At 38.2% G+C, this 17,211-nt stretch overlaps 1 protein-coding gene across 6 annotated transcripts in view; it reads left to right on the forward strand.

The window, feature by feature from the left end:
* Positions 1-17,211, forward strand: part of NKAIN2 (sodium/potassium transporting ATPase interacting 2) — an 854,966-nt gene that overhangs the window by 216,544 nt on the left and 621,211 nt on the right. The gene's annotated exons all lie outside the window — the stretch shown is intronic.

Here is a 17,211-nt window from a genome sequence, read left to right on the forward strand (position 1 = left end):
CTAATTCCAGCTGTTCTTAACTTTGTGCTGGATGTATTTGAGTATGTTCACAGTGATATGCTCATGACTCTCAGTTATCAGCTATATTGCTTTAGTCTTGGGCATCCTTGATATATTTGTAGGACTGAATATCAGACTTTCTGACACACTTGTCTCCATAGCTTCCAGCGTCCCCTTCTGACCCTCCCGACCCATCAGAGCACTTCTGCACACACCATCTGTCTGTGGTCTGTAGATGCTTTCCTCCTGCTTCTGAAGGGAGATATTTCCCTTAACATTAAGAATATTAAGCCATACTCTAGTTGTAGGAATCAAACTATTTTTGTGATCTATACTAAGTTCTTACTCTTGTCTCTTTTATTTTCATAAACATACCTGATGCTTGAATTGCTTCTTCTGTGGACTTGAAGAGAATTTCTTTTATAGGTTGTACTTCCATTGCCCAGAGGTTACCACCATTTGGGCTATTTGTCTATCATTTTTTTCTGGGTGCATACTCACACACTTTATATGTTTGAATATAACATAATACCCCGATGGGTATTCTGCTTGTTCTGACTAACATTATGCATTGCATGTTTTCTCACATATTGAAAAATCTTGGTAAATAGACTCTTGGTGTCTCTATCATCTGCACCATATGGATGCACTTCAGTGATAACTGATGCTCCTAATGATGTCTCAGAAGTGCTGTGTGATCCTAACGGACCTGGTGAGTCATCAAAGAAAGACTGGATTATATTTAGTAATATTTGTGCTTATGATCTATTTCTTTTTAAATTACCATTTTACACATGGCATGTAAGTCATTAATTATACTAAACAGCATACTTAAATAGCATATTTGATAGCTAAACAAAGTCACATACAGTTAGAGACTTGCAAGGGTCATTAATGTCTCATCAATGTTCAAGACATTTTGTGGATTTATGCAGGTTTGATGACTGCTTGGATTATAAATGTTTCAAAGAGAAATATTTAACAAACAATGAGTTGTTTTTAAAAATTAACATTAAGTACATTTTTGAAGTTACTGTTATTCCAGAAAATGGAGAGATTTTCATTGAAGAAAATAGCTAAGATGAATAATTCCTTGAATTGTCTCTATTCTTTGCGCTGATTGATACAGACAGGAAAAAAAGGGACAGTCTGAAACTACATGGTCTTAATTCATTATTACATTGCAGAAAAAAAGAAGAAGCAACTAAGTAGATGTATACAGTTAAATGTAGATGTCTACTAATAAGTTCCTCAACAAAAGTAATGCATTTTCATTAAATTATAAAGTCAAGAACACATAGAATATATTTAGGTAGTAGGAACACAAAGACAGATGTCCAAAACTTAGGAAAACATCAAAAAAAAAATCAGAAAAGATGTGAGCAGTATTCAGATTAGACTTACGTGTCCTCTTGTAGCTGAAAAGTACAAATCTTTATGACATTTCTAATCAATTTATGCCAAAATGAGATTTCTAAACCCAGGAAAATATATTGGAATGATCATTCAACACACTGTACAAAGAGAAAATGACTTACAGTTTGAGGACGTGAGTTTTTGGGCAAAAAATGGATCAACCCTTTCATCGCTCCTTATATTTTTAAAATTCAAATGGGCCCAGCTTCCGTGACAGCTTTGTCTTCAAGCCCTTTTACTTTATGGCACTGTGAAATTCACCAAGGGGTGTTGAAAGGATGTGAAAAAGTTACAAGGTGGAAGGGAGAAAATAGTATGGCTCCGTATGTATCTTCTGAGGTGCTGGAAAGCGAAACTGAAGGGGAAAAGAGAGCCCTGGAGCAGGGTATGTGATGAGTGAAAACGCTTGTGTTATCTGGTGTCTTGACAACGAAATACAAAAGAAAAATTGACCATTTGAGTTACTGATTCTATCTTGACGTGCTCTGGATGGGCCCCCTCTAGAAGTGAAAGTGCCTCTTACTGGATGGGGTGGGAGGAGACACTCCAGGGGGGATAAGTGTCTGAGAAAAGCAGAGAGATGGCAGCAGCCTGTGATTTATAGGAATTGAAGCAGTTGGGATGTAACGTAGGCACAGTGGGCACAGCGCAAAGACACCTGAGCTCAGATGACAGAGGCTTTTGTATGACGTAGCATGGAGTTTGGACTTTCCAATATTCAGTGGAGGGCCAACGTAGGATTTTGAATAGGGAAAACATTTGGTCAGATTTATGTTTGGAGAAAATTTATTCTGATAGAATTATATAGGACCAGGAGACCTGGGATAGAGTCACAGCATTGAAGTTAATCATCTAGATGGTAGAAGAAGCTATGAAGGTGGCTGAGATGGTTCCATGAATGTACTAAATTAGCAGTGAGGCAAGACAGCCTGGATATCACCTGCTTTGTGAGTACACGATTAAAAGGCTTCCATATAATTGTTATAACTAGAATGAGGGAGCTGTAAATATTTCAGGAAGAATTTTCTCTGCCAACTACTGTTAAGACAGTATCAGCGGACATTTCTTTCTGACTGATCAATCTTCCCTTCCAGTAGTGGGAAAATGTGCCAGCATCTACACAAGACTGACGGTTACTTCTGAGAATGTGCAAGAGAATAAAATGCCTTTGGGGTCTAAATTCTTGGGGTTATTTTTGAGTCTCTGTGATGTTTATCAATTAATTGAAAGCTATTTTCATCCTTGATATGAAGAATTATTGGAAAGTTCAGCTGTCAATAGGAAAATAAACAAAGGAAAAGCCATGTGATTTGAAGACACACAGCAAAAGACTTAATCCTGTTACAGTAATTTTCCTAAGTGCATTTCTCAATCATGTTAGGTCTCTATTCTGGACTCTATTGATCATTAAAGGCTGAAGCACTTAATGAATTGAGCATGACTTATAGTATGAATTTATCAAATGTCCTTGAAGAGAGTAAGTAGAATCTGCTTGAAAACATACTTTTATTGTTCCATTTATTAGGTCACATAATTTTTAAAGCACACTTAATTATGGTCAGTATTGACTTTGGAGTTGTCATGGCCTTGGCAGTTTTTGAGTCAAGTCTCTATATTTTATTTTCATAATTGCAGAAATTCCAATATTTAAAATTACAAGGAAGGACTCTTACAGAGCTCTTTTGCGTCACATGCTCATTCACACATGGCATGGCATAGTTTCTTGCATATAACAGGTGTTAAAAGATGAATACTAAGTGATTATGATAAGTAGGGCCTGATGGATTCTCAACTAAAAACAGTTTATGGAAATGTTCCCTAATACATGCCCTAAAATGCAAGGGTGGTTCAGGAAGTCCCTGGGACCCCTCCTCTCTGATTCTTCCAGATCCCTCCCAGACACTGGGATTCTGAAGAGCACCTGGAGGCACAGCTGATAAATGGAGCTACTTCATTTATCTGTCCATCAAAGCCTGTGTCCACCCCTCAGTCTGAATGTATTAAATAATATGCCAAACAGTGTGCTAATTGGAGACTGAAGAGTGTTGTCCTTGATCCCACTGAATTACAGTTCTGTGGAGCATTCATACATTGAAGCAGTAAGTATAAGGACAATGAGTCTTGCCAAAGAAGAAATTCACAGTGGTAGTTTTCTAGTGGAACATATAACAAGGAGATTTCACCTAGGGTAACTGATCAGGGCCCTGGGTGAGGTAAGTGTCTACAGAAGAAGTAAAATATATAATCTTGCCTTCAGGGGAGTTAAAGAGAAGACCTTTGGTTGCATCGTCCAGGCATAATAAGCAGGGTCAGTAGCAGGGTGGGTATCTGTCTCACTTTCCCACATTTTAATATACTCACTCCATTACTGAGAAAGATGGATGTGTCAGCAGGTCCCCTTCAGCCTGGCCTGGGGCTCAGTGGAATTCCTTGGAAAACCCTACCAAAGAGATTCGCTTTGTGGTCTGTAACTTGACTTTCCTCAGCTAGTAATGTTTAACTAAGTTAAATTATGGTCAGTTTGTGCCCTTGCCCTTAACACAAAGAAGGCAGACTAAATTTATTTGTTTTCACAGTCATCTTTATTCCTTGGTTATGTAGGGCTATTTATCCACTTAAATCCAATACTTAAATATAGCATATTCAAAAACATTTTAATCTTTCCTAACTTTCTGAAAGCTGAGTGTTTCAAATGACACAAAGTCTAAAAGTTAGGACTGGGGTTGGGAAAAACCATTTATACGTACTGAATCAGCAAGAAGTTTTAGGAATTTTGCAAATGATTAAGATCTTAACATACTTACACTTTGGTCCTTTTGTTGAGGGAAAGAGAGATACATGTGAGTCAAAATAACTTAAGGACAGGCTTTGGAAGGAATCTGTTTTAACAGGTTAAATTTATGGCACATCATAGTTGTCAATAGAAGTCCGATTTATTTTACAAGCTTCTGAAATTATTTTAAGTGAATTCCTGTGGCTAAAGTCTTGTGTTTTGTGCATGCATTTGAGTGGATAATATTTTAATGATCATCAGGGTGAACTTTATAGACACTTTTTGTCTTCTGAAACACCCCCTTAGAGCCTCTCTGCATGCATTAGGATTAATTAGATAATGTCTCCCAGGTGCTTAGAGCTTTTTGGAGAAAGGGAATGAAGCTTTGTGTTAAAATGATTATTACTGACTTCAAAGACAGCTATATGAGAGTTCAGAAAGAACTTTTTTTTATTAATAGTGACTCATAAATACCATTGAGGGATAGCATTGTGTGATGTTACAAACGATCATTTATTCTGTTAACAAGCCATTGTCTTCTTTTCTTTCACCATGAGTCATCTTGGGGAAGGAACTAGGAGTGTGTGGTACCAAATACAGGGTGGGATGCCATGAAGGGGACCAAAATGATTTGGTCTGATTGGTTAAGCTCATTTAGGGGAATGCAGTGACTTTAACCTTGGCCTCCTGGTGAGCATTGGTCTGGTGGTACTCAGTGAAAGGCCAAACATAGATGAAGCTTACAGCATTTAGCTTCTTCCAGGCATAAGGGAAGTGGAAGTGATGTCACTAAAGGAGGGAGCTTAAAACAGTCAAAAGTAGCACATGACAATAGGTCACTCTCAACTGCTACTGACTGGGTGGGTGGGTTGGCCGGGGGAGGGGAGACTACCAGACTAGATGATACAGAATATTTAAATTGTGGCAGTAATAACATTTTAACAATAGCTTTGTATAGCACTTTGAATTTCACAGAACTTTTATACAGTGATTTGATATGCAGAACAACTCTGTGAGGGGGTGCTGTTATGTTCATTTTTAAAGATGACAAATCTGAAACTCAAATAACTTAATTATCTTTTTCCAGATATGGGTAACCATACTCATAGCCACTCAGATAAATATTTTCATCATCATCCTTTAAAACAACAGGATACCAGAATATCACAATCCAATGGTGTATTGATCTCAGAAGAAAGGGTTAAAATTACAGACTGACACTTTGTGCCTATTCCCCAGACTACGTTATTTGTGATGACTGCAGTCAGATGACCCAGACCCTTTTGCAAGTAGTTCACAAATGTGAAAAAGCACGCCCTACTAGGAAAACAATGTGGAGGAGCATAGATTTTATATATACACACACACAGGTGTATTTCTAAGCATTTTGCTTGAATACTGTTTTAATGTTTCTGTTAGAGAGCAAAAGTTCCTGGAGAGTAGAAATTAAATTTATGTAGATGTTTTATTAAATGATTAACCCAAAGAAATTACAATTTTTGATAAAGGATAGCCTAATACAAAAGTTACAAAAATTAATAAAACATACAAATACAATAAAACATACAAAGTAATAAAATGCTTTTGCCCAAGAACACAAAAATATAAAAGCTGTATGAAAAGGATGAAGCTGTCTGTACAAGGAACAGTAATAGATGGCAGAATGTGGTAAATGCCCAAAATGACCCACCAAAAAGTGCTCAGAGGCATCCAGAGAATGGTGACGACCATTTTCGTTAACTTGAGGATGACGACAGTCAGGAGACGAAGGTTTTTTTTTTAAATTTTTTTACTGAGTTGTAGTCAGTTTACAATGTTGTATCAATTTCTGGTGTACAGCACAATTCTTCAGTCATTACATGAATATACATATATTCATTTTCATATTATTTTTCTCAATGATCTACTATAAAATCTCGAATATATTTTCCTGGGCTATACAGTATAAACTTGTTTATCTATGTTATATACACCAGTCAGTATCTGAAAATCTTCAACTTCCAGTTTGTCCCTTCCCACCCCACCCCCCTTGGCAACCACAAGTCTGTATTCTATGTCTGTGAGTCTATTTCTGTTTTATATATAAGTTCATTTGTCTTTTTTTTTTTTTAAGATTTCAGATATGAGTGATATCATATGGTATTTTTCTTTCTCTTTCTGGCTTACTTCACTTAGAGTGATGTAGGAGAGAAAGTCATACTAGAAGGCATGTGTGAGGTAGCTTTTACATCTGGGGCTTACATCCTTTGATTCATCTTGGACTCCAGTGGTCTGAATATAAAACATTGAAAAGGATGAACAAGGGAAGACTCAGAAATTAGAAGGGAGGCAAACTGAACAAAGAGGAAGAGGGGAAAGGGATGGAGGGAAGGCAGTGAGGGAGTCAAGGAGGAGGAGAGAAGGGGAAAGGAGACGTTGAATGAAGGAGGTAGAGAAGGAGCAAAGATGATTAGCTTCTTAAATTTAACATCTGGGGCACTGGTTGGCACAGGTATGATATATAGTAGTAGGTAAAAATGCCAAATCAGAGGACAAAGCTGGCAGCTCAAGACATGAGGTGCGATAGTGGTTGAAAGCAAGAGACTGAATATTTTTAGACATACCTCTTTTTGGCCTCTGACGTCAGCACTTCATTGGCCATTGAGCATGCCTCTCCTAGACCAGAACCGTCTGCAACGGGCGGTTTGCTACACCTGGAGAGGTGCAAGCAGAATTGTTACAGTGTTAAGTTCCTGAAGTCCTTGTCAAAGGCAATTTATGATTCTGGCAGCTCCCCAAGGAGAGGCAGCATTATTATTTTGTTTAAACAGTGTTCACTGCTTGATCTTTTGTGTGCTGTTAATTCACAATGAAGATCAGTTTTCTAAGGAGTGGATTTGGTTTGCCGAATTATTAGCTCATTTTTCAAGATGGTCTTCTCTCTGTGGTTAGGTTTGAAATGAGTGGAGGAATGAGCATATGAGATTTTATCTGAAGGGCTTGAGGAGAAAACTTTGCCCAAGAAATATGAAAGCTTTACTCTGGGTGAGTCTAGCGGTTCTGAGATTCTGGGAATAGTGAGTTCAGTGTGTTAGACTTGTTATCCTTCCAGATTTCAAAGTCCCTGAGGATGGAGAAGACAACAGTAAGATGGATGCTTACAAATGTAAGGCTGTTGGAAGATAATACAGTCTGTTTAAAAGGAAGTGAAGGAAGTAGTGTAATAAATTGATGGCATGGATAGAAATAATTAATATATTTGGTAAAGCATTTTAGATCTATTATCACTGTTGTCTTCACAAGCACTCCAAAGAGAAGTCAAGCTTGGAAAGTCATTGGGATTTGGATAAAATTACATCAAGTTCAGGTGGTAGGTTTCAAGGCATTTCTGAGTCAAAGCCTTGTTTTTCCTGTAACTTCACATTGCCTCTTAAGGAAAAGTTACTAAAAGAAGACAGATGGGCGATCAAGTAGAGAATTCTGCTGTGTCAGTGGACTGGTCACTGGTAGAGGAGGCCTGGGGGTGTTAGATAGGACAGAGCTAGATGAAAATGAGTTGTTGGAAATAGTAGGATTTGCATCTAAGGTTATATCAACAGCGGACGTAGGGAAACAGCATTGAGCATGAGACAAGGGGCTTTGTCACAGAGGAGGAACATGTATGGGCACACACATTTCATTTTATAAGTTTACTAAGTACTTTTTAAAATTTGGTAAATATATTGCAAGAGTGTTGCTGGGTTCTTCTAATCCTGCTGATAGTGTTACTAGGATAAGTGATCCAACTATAAAAGGAGGAAGTCTAAAATACCGACAGGGACTGCCTTCAGTCCATTGGTAACATCCAGCCAACATGTCAGGTAGCGCTTTCTCTGCCCAGGACTTCTGGGGACAGCACGGTCTGCATTTTGGGCAACTTCTTCCTTCCCCCCACCCCCTAGCCAAAGGGCCAAGATGGTTGACTTTGCCTCTAAGCAAACCTGATTCCCTGTGACCCAGATTCCTGGTTACCGAGCTCAAGAAAGCAATGGGCTCTTTATCTACAGTGAGCATTTCCTAGAAACACATACACACCCCACACAACACAACACACACCAGGCTTTCCTTTCAGACTATGAGAAGCAGGGTGGGAGGTGTGGGCAAGGGACCCTTCCTGCATTCAGGTCCCTGGATCCTTGGTTCAAGTGAGGCTCCATCACTGCCCTTCCCATTGATTAGAGGAACCAACCGTTTCCCCCTCTGTTTTCTTGCGTTTCTGTCACTTATGATTAAAAGTGCTCTGACAAGAAAAAAGACCAAAGAATTTTCTTGATAGAATATTTCAATGTAATTCAACAGTAAATAGTCTTTATTAATATGCCATTGAATGTTCATTTTTAGTGAGAATGAATAATTTCCAAATTTGGTTTAAATTCAGGTGCAATGTATTTCAAATATGATTTCACCTAGATTGTCTTATATATTGCCCAATAAAACAAAACAAAACAAAACAAAACAAAACAACCCTGCCACCTGAACAGAATTTGTCTTCTTTCCTCATAGGGAGGTAAGAGAAATAACTTATCTAAATTTCACAAAGGCTTCAGAATGACTTTCTCCCAAAATACCACTGCATTTAGTTGCTATCTCATGAAATTACAAAAGGCAGCATAAAAAGAATGCATAATTTAAAATATAATAACACTATGGCACTATTGAATGAGTAATATTTTCTTTTCAGACACTAGCACTCTGGGAATCTTTTAAATAAAAACAGTAATTGTATCATAGACTGATAAACCTATTAGTTTTACAAGACTGAAGTTAAAAATGGGCAGGCAATTTGAGAATTAAGTGGAGGGTATTTAGTTGTCGCTTGTTTTTTCTAATTACCCACTGCTTTAGTACACTCAGCAAGACGGTTCACCTTTGAATGAACTCCTCTCTTTTGTCCTCAGAGACTAGACATTTAGGAAAACAGGGAACAAGGGTCTCCTTAGTGAAGTCATGACAGCTCTAGGTGGAATCCCTGATTACTGGATAATTGTGCAACTCGAGAATAACACAGCACAGCTAATCACCATGACCTTCAAGCCCAGGAAGAATCTGAAAATTTTTGCAGAATGTAAGGCATGTTTTCTCGTTGAGACTGACTTTTGTTTTTTAAATCACTTCTGTTATTGTGTGTTGAAATTAACAAGAAATGTGCATCATTTTCATCTGTTTTAGACTATAAATGCCAGGAAATGGGATATTCAAAAAGGAAAGGAGACAAGAGGAATAGCCCCCAGTACCTTAAACTATATGATCTAATATGGCAAAATTTGACTCTTATGGTTGAAATTGTCTTCCGTTTTCTCCTAACTCCTTTCTTGATGAACACCATTTCTCCTATCTGCATAACGTGAGATAACTAAGCAGAGCATTTGCTATGCTCTGATTTTGAGTGTTTGTGCCACTGATTTCAGATGAGCTGATCCAGTGCCCACATTTCTGCAAGTACGCGACAGATTCTGTGCCTAAACACAACCTTGCAGCAGATTTGGCTGAGCAATGCAGGGTAATAAAAGTAATGAGGCCATTGAAATCCCTTTAGCTTTGTGCTGATGCCTGGAAACTGTCATTTATTTTGTAGTGCCTTTAATTCAGAAGGGTTTTTTTTTTTTTAATTCTACACCATAATTGGTACTCCAATTTTTTTCTCATATTAAAAAAAAAATAATGAAGCTGTGTATCTTGTTGGTTGTTAACAAGCACTGATCGTGATTTTGTATAACATTTTATTTCCATTTATTTATTTTGGTGTTATCGTCACAAAAAACTTAAAGATCCTCTTTGGGACAGACAAATGAAAGATACAGGTCAGTTCTCGTGACATTTTATGCACAGAAGACTGAAAACTCACCTCCTTCAACTCAGCAATGCTTCTTTCCCCCATTGCAGTGCATAATACAGACTCTCTAAATATAGGTGAGTAATAAATGTGCATCGTTAATAATTAATAGGACTGTAACAAAACACAGTATCAGCATAATCCTCTAAGACATTGATGGGTACACGTTGCCGCTTTAAATAATAGCATGAAAGGCAGTGGCGCTCTGCAATATGGATTTGCCATAGTAAATGGGTTTGTGTTACTGTATATATTTTGTTCTACATACCCAGTTATCAATAATCGTCTTCATGCCTCGCAAAGGGCAGCACAAGCAGGGAAAGAATAATTGCCACTCTTCATGGAGCCTGCTTATTGATGAGGTGGACACAAGTAATATTTTTAGCCTGCTGGCTGTCCATCTGTAAGCAGTTTCCTGGAGCTATCACTTCTCCTTTCTCTGGAAACTGCTATGGCTCTGTCTGTCCAAGGAAAATAATGAGATCCATCTATCAAGAAAAAAAAATAAACAGTAAACCCTATACCTTCCAATTAATTTGTGTTCACCTATGTTTACCTATGTGCATTCAGTAAACTATCCATCATGTTATATGCATGTGGAGAAGTGTATTTCTCAAAAGGTTGAATCCATTAACCCTTTCGCTAACTAAATATATGGGCACCCCTTCCAGCTAAATCAGAGACTCGTGAAAATCAATCCTCTCAGAAAGCTCATAAACACTCAGCTCTGTCTTTCCCATGTGTCCCTAGTGTTGATAAATATGCACGCTTAATATGAACCAAGCAGGTTGTTCTCATTCATTCCTCCAAACTAAGTGTATGTTTCTCCTTAAGTGCATCTTTGATTTTAACGCCACTCTAACATTTGCAGAAATTGGCATGGATTGAGCAGCTTAAATCAGCAGCTTCAACTTGATTTTTTTTTCCTTTGTTAACAACAATTTAGTGGAAAATGGTACTGTATATCAACAATCAAATGGCATCTTTTTTCTCCTCCTTTAAAAAGTAAATGTTTTTCCAAATAAAAGACACTAAAAAAAATGTGTTGGGCAGTAACTTGTTCATAGGATTTTGCTGACATTTATAAACGATTTGAGCTTCACTGCTGCCTTGTTGCTGGCAAGAAGATTCAATAGGGAAAGTGGCCTTGGAATTAAGTACCATCCTCTTTTTTTATCCATCTGTACTTTCAAAATAGACAGCCACCATTAAATAAATACTCCTCTTTTTTTATCCATCTGTAGTTTCAAAATAGACAGCCACCATAAATAAACACTTATAAAATGCTTTGAAATTGTGAAGGATTGTGGCAGAGTGTACTGAAAGCTCCCAATTTAAAAAACAACCTGTGTTCCAAGAATTCATTTGTAAAGAGAGTTACTTGAAATGCAGAACCTCTAATCCTCAATATAGTGGTAAAATTCCCAGCTTAATGCACTCTAAGGATGGAGTATCATAGATTTAAGAACATGGAGTAACTTATCTGGATTTTGTTTAACTTGACACCATTTAGTTACAGATACAAGGAGAGTGAGGGAATTCGGGATTTGCCCACAGGACAACTGCAAAGGCAAACACAGTTATTTAACTGGTTGTTAAAAGAGAAATGCAAATAATAGATACATTTCTACGTAGAAATCTAGTGCTTAGGTGGAAAACAGGTTTCACTTGAGGAATATGAAGGGAGCAATTATGTTTAGACCTTTTAAGGAAAACTAGAAATATTTGAGTGTAGAGGTTGAAAGGACCGTTCCTTATTCTGTGCAATCTAATTTTTATTTTTTTCTGGTATATAACTAGGTTATAGTCATAATTTTAATAGAATGTGGGAAAAGAGACATAAAGAGAAAGCAAAAGAGAGTAATAAAGAAATAAAGGAAATCTAAAAATATGCAAGAATTAAAAAGATGACAGAGAAGGAAGAATGTCCCTAGGAGGGAGAGAACGGAAGTGTATTGTGATATTACTTAGCAATTTGGTTAAGGATGTTGGCCCCATATCTAAGCTTTCTGCCACTTTCTAGCGTGGAGACCTTGGGTGATGAGTTCCTTAGATTTGCCTCTGTTTATGACTCTGTTTCTTTACTGTAACGCATATATAATATTAGTTTGTAGTATCATAGAGCTGTTGTGAGGATTGCCTGGTCCATAGTAAGCCCCCAGTAAATGCCAGCTATTATAAGGATCACCATCTCTTTTATAATCTAAACAGGAGATCATCAAACAACCACCCTTGGACCACCACCTGTTTTTGTATGGCCCATGAGCTAAGAATTTTATGTTTTTAAATGATTGGAAGAATCAAAAGAAGAATATTTTGTGATACTGAAATTGAATTTCATATGATGTTAATGTATCCACAAAGTTTGATTGGAACACAGCCACCTCCGTTAGTGTACATATTGTCCATGGCTGCCTTTGTGCTATAGTGGCAGAGCTTCATTGCCATCTGGCCTACAGAGACTACTTGCACTTGGGCCCTTTATGGAAAAAGACTGACAACTCTGGTCTCAACCCAGATACATTTGAGGGTGAATGAGGCAACAGGCACAAACTGAGCCAGCCAGTGAGTATGGTCACCTTTAATATATTTATTATGTGCAATAAGAATTAAACATACGAGAATTGTGGGTGGTGAGAAAACTGATAAAAAGCATATTTTATGCAAATGATTTCAACTAGGGTAATTTATTAAAGTATAAATCTTACTGTTTCTCTCCTTCCATTAAATCCACCTACCATTCCAAGTAGAATAATATCCAGACTCATTCTGTACAAGAACCTGTGTAATCCAGTCCCTGCCTACCTCTTGGATTTGTTAACTAAAATTTCAGGAACGGAGATCCGATTGAAATAAAAGGGTGTTTATTTGGGACTTAAGACTGCAGCTCAGGAGGCACGGATTCAAGAAGCACTTGAATTGTGTTCCGCCAGACTACAAAATGGGGGAGACTCACAGGGGCAAAACCCTCAAGGTTGCAGTTAGTTACATGAATTGTTTATCAAGGACTATAATTGGAGCTGGCAAGAAATATGGGTGCTTGTTAAGTCAGGATAGGCTGGGGTCTGAAATGGTTGCATAGTTACAAGGGGGAACAACCTTGAGACATAAGGTTGCAGCTGGCAGATTTGTTTTAAGAAAGGCAGGGTTAGGTGTCGTTCACAGAGAGCTCAAGTTCTCAGTGGTGCCGAGGACATGTCTGAGATCAGATCCTCAGTCACCACCAGACTTCATTTTCCTTTGCTTGGACTATGATTTCTCCATTATAATTTGTTTGCCATCAGACACCTGTTTCAACAGCTTTCCCCATTGTTCACTGTACACGGGTCCTGCTCACTTTTCTGTTCCAGTAAAGGAACAAGCTAGTCAGGCTCTTAGGGCCTTTGCAGTGCTCCCTGCCTGGAACGCTGTGTCCCAAACTTTTGCAAGTCTGGCTCTATTTAACCGCATCTAACCTGGCATCGACCTCCATTCCATTATTGCATTTCAGCTCCTCAAACTGTCACTGTCAGAAACTGGGAGCAGAAGCCCCACGATAGCCAGGCTTTGACATGTCGTCGTGGCCTCTGGCGCTTACTCCTTACCCCTGTTCCTGGCACAGACCGGGTGCTCGGTCCCTGTGACTGCGTCCTCCTGGCGCTGTCGGCATTGCTGCCACTCCTTCTGTGCGGAGCGTATAAGTGGTTCCACTGGCTGCTCTTTCTCATCCTGGTCTTTGGCTCCAGATGGGTAGTTTGGCCTTCACACAAGTTTTAGTCGAAGTCGCTGGTCTAGATGGACTCTCTGGGCACAGATATCTCTTTGATTGCTTTGTTTCTGTCATTTTCTTATTTTTCTGTCTTGCCTGTGCTGGTTTGTGTATACATCTCAGCAGGCCTTTTCTAATGTGGTGCTTCCAAAGACAGGCCTTATTCATTCATCATTTTCATCCCTTGAGGAATAGAGAGGAACACAGCACCTTGTAAAAGAAGTAGCTTCCTTTGAGCTTATGCTGCACTGTTTTCAATTTTGGGGTCTATAAGAGTTTCCATGATTAAGGTGTGAACTCTTGTAGGCAGAGGTCATAACTTTTCAGTTGTATTTCTTTGTATCGGGCACAGCACTGGAGCAGTCAAGGGCATGTGCTCAGGGAATACACATGAAGGAAGAGTATGGTTAACTCTCCATTACTCTCTGGGCTAATGGAATAAGCAGGAAAAACAGACATAATAGAAGATAATATTAAAATAATTTGGCTTTCAGAGACATCCTTTGATCTAGCCAAGCCAGCTCTTGTGCCAATCACAGGTTTTTCTTATTTGCATTTTTGTTGGCTTGGTGATCAATTTGTACTGTCAGTCATGGAAGCCAACCTTACATCATATGAGCCTCTTCAGTTGTTACCAGTTGACTATGGTGCTTGAGAAAAGGGGGATAAAAGTTTCCCCTGTTTCTTGATTTGCAAACTAGCCCCGTACACAGGAGGTAAGGAGAGACCTTAAGATAGAGTCAGGCCACTCCAGGTTAGCAGGTGGCAGGTTTCATAAACAAGGGAACTTACTTATTGTCTTGGGTGGCTGCAGGAGGAGGAGATACCTGAACCCTCCCACCAGAATCTTAAAACTTTATATAGAGACCTTCACTGGGTTCAGTTCCTATACCATCCAGATGGTCTCTGCAGCACCTTCTTGTCTCTAGGCTCTGTCCTTGAACAGTTCCGAACGTGAGGATGCTGGGTGGAGCACACCTTCCAAGGACAAGGCTGAGGGTTAGGAGCCTTCCGTTGCTTGATGCTGCTCGCAGGTCAACCAGAGGTCATGTCCTCTTGATGATTTCCTCCAGGTCTGTTGTACCCACCCCACCCTCAGTGTCCCCCAGCTGAGGCTACATAGAAAAGAGGAAAAGCAGAAAGAAGTGCAGTTAGAGTAGTGAAATCTCCTCTAACTCTGGCAGAATCAAGAAGAAAGCCCCTGGTTCATTTTTTAAACATTTCAAAATGTACCTAATGTCAGAGCTTCCCACTGGACGCCACTCACCAGAATGGCGGCTGCGATGAGAGGGAGTATGTCTCCTTTACTTCACATACCATTTGCTATAAATCCAGTGCCTAGAACAGTAGGGGATCAATAAATATTCATCACATGAGAGAATGACTTTCACCCTTACTTCCTTGCTGGCTTGCTCATCCAGTAAAGTTTAGCAGACTCTGTAGGTAAAAATTACAATTTTATCTTCAACGTTGAATTATAAAATTCTTCAGAGCAGAGCTTTAAAATATGAAACTCAACAATAAAAGAATTAGGCAATATGCAACACATGGTTCTCTCTGGGATGTTGTCAAATGCCTTGGCATGAAAATATCTATCCACTAAAAACAGAATGTCATCCAGCAGTGTAAAAATGCCACAATATGAGAAAGACTTGCTGGACAAAAAAAAAGAGCATTGCTATCATGATTAATGAAAATATGGCTTTTTATTATAAGTACATGTAGTTTAGGAGCAAGCTTTCGGCATACATAACACTTTGAAAATTTCATGTGATTTGATTAAAGATCTCCAAGCTTTGAAAGATAGTGATTAATACAGGGCTTAGAAAATTGCTTTAAACATTTATTTCTCTGATTGGCTAAGATCACTTACAAATTGCTGCACATGTTAGGTATTGATAGCACATGCATCTTGAAAGCAAGTAGAAACCCAGCACCTTTTTAATGCTAGAGATGGGGGAGATAGTCTCAACAGTAATGACATTCTTGTAGGTGTTTGTAATGATTGGTTCCTGAACAGTTTAAAATGTTACTACATTTTCATTAACCTTCACAGGTATTTTGTGGGGAAAGTAGAGACAAGGCATCCTTTCCAAACTTTCTCAAGAAGTCTTTAATCTTTCTTTCTGCCCCGTTTTGTCAAAAATTAGATAATGCATGTAATTCCATAGTGAGGATTCCATTAACTGAGATATAATTTAACTGAAGAAGACCTTCCCCTATTAGGGTCCTTTCTGAAAAGGCAAGCGGGCTTGGTACTCAAACAAAGTAAGTGGAGAATCGTTCAAATATTTCTTCCCGTCCTACTCTTTAGATCCTTTCGTGTTTTAATAGTTATTTTTTTAAAGGTGATTTGAATATTGGGAGATGTACTATCCCCAGGCACTGTCTACGAACTATTGATACAGCTCACACTACTTAGCAACCTTAGACAATTAGAACGGTTGCCAAAGAAGAGATCGATTATAAAAATCTCAGGAGTGAGTCCATAAATACACAATATCAAATGTTACTTTCGGCTCTTTTACAAATAATACTCATTCAGTTAAAAAATTTAGTAATGTCTAAATAATCTTAGCCTTTTAAAAAATGCTCTTCATTGGATTATCAGGATTAAGCCAAGGGAAGTGGAAATAGACAGGAAGGTGCAGAAAATCACAGAGTATCACTATGTGTGTGTTTCAGCTTAAACAGGGCAGGCACTGGAACACCTTTGGTGATGGAAAACAGTCACATTTATTCTACCAACCAAATAAAACCACCATTATACTAGTAAAGCAGTTCTTTCCAACCTGTTACTCAAAGTAGCTTTGTCCATTAAGGTGTTATGTAAATATAAATAAAAATATAAACATAAACATACATGTGAGATTTGCTAACCAGTTTTTTTTCTTTTAAGATTAAAGCCTAAATTGTTTCTACATTTTACACAGCCTTTAAGATCAAGACTTTAACATCAAGATCCTACTAGTTTTAGCATATCCTTCTAATGGGGAAAATACCATGCATTGTTAGGCAATCTTCCTATGGTAGGACATTTCCTTTTCCCTTCATTTTATTGCTATTATAAATATTGTGACAATGAATAGCTTTGTGTCTGTGCATGTGTATATTTCTTCAAAATATGGTATATTTTCCTTAGGGTAGAGTGAGTTTCAGGAATGGATTATTGTCAGTGACTCCCTCTATGACTTCTGAAACATAATTCCAATTTATATTCTAAAATAACTTTTGTCATCAGCAGTGTAGGACAGTTAAAACTTATTGAGTTCTTATGTGCCAAGCACTCTTGTGAATAAACTGTTACATGAATTAGCACTGAATTCTCACAGCAGTTCTTAAGATATATGGCATCATTGCTCTCATTATACAGAAAGAAATTGAAGAATTGAATTTGAAGGTATTGTACCCCTGAGACGTTAA

This window comes from Camelus ferus, chromosome 8 (genome assembly GCF_009834535.1).
Source record: "Camelus ferus isolate YT-003-E chromosome 8, BCGSAC_Cfer_1.0, whole genome shotgun sequence".
Classification (NCBI taxonomy): domain Eukaryota; kingdom Metazoa; phylum Chordata; class Mammalia; order Artiodactyla; family Camelidae; genus Camelus; species Camelus ferus.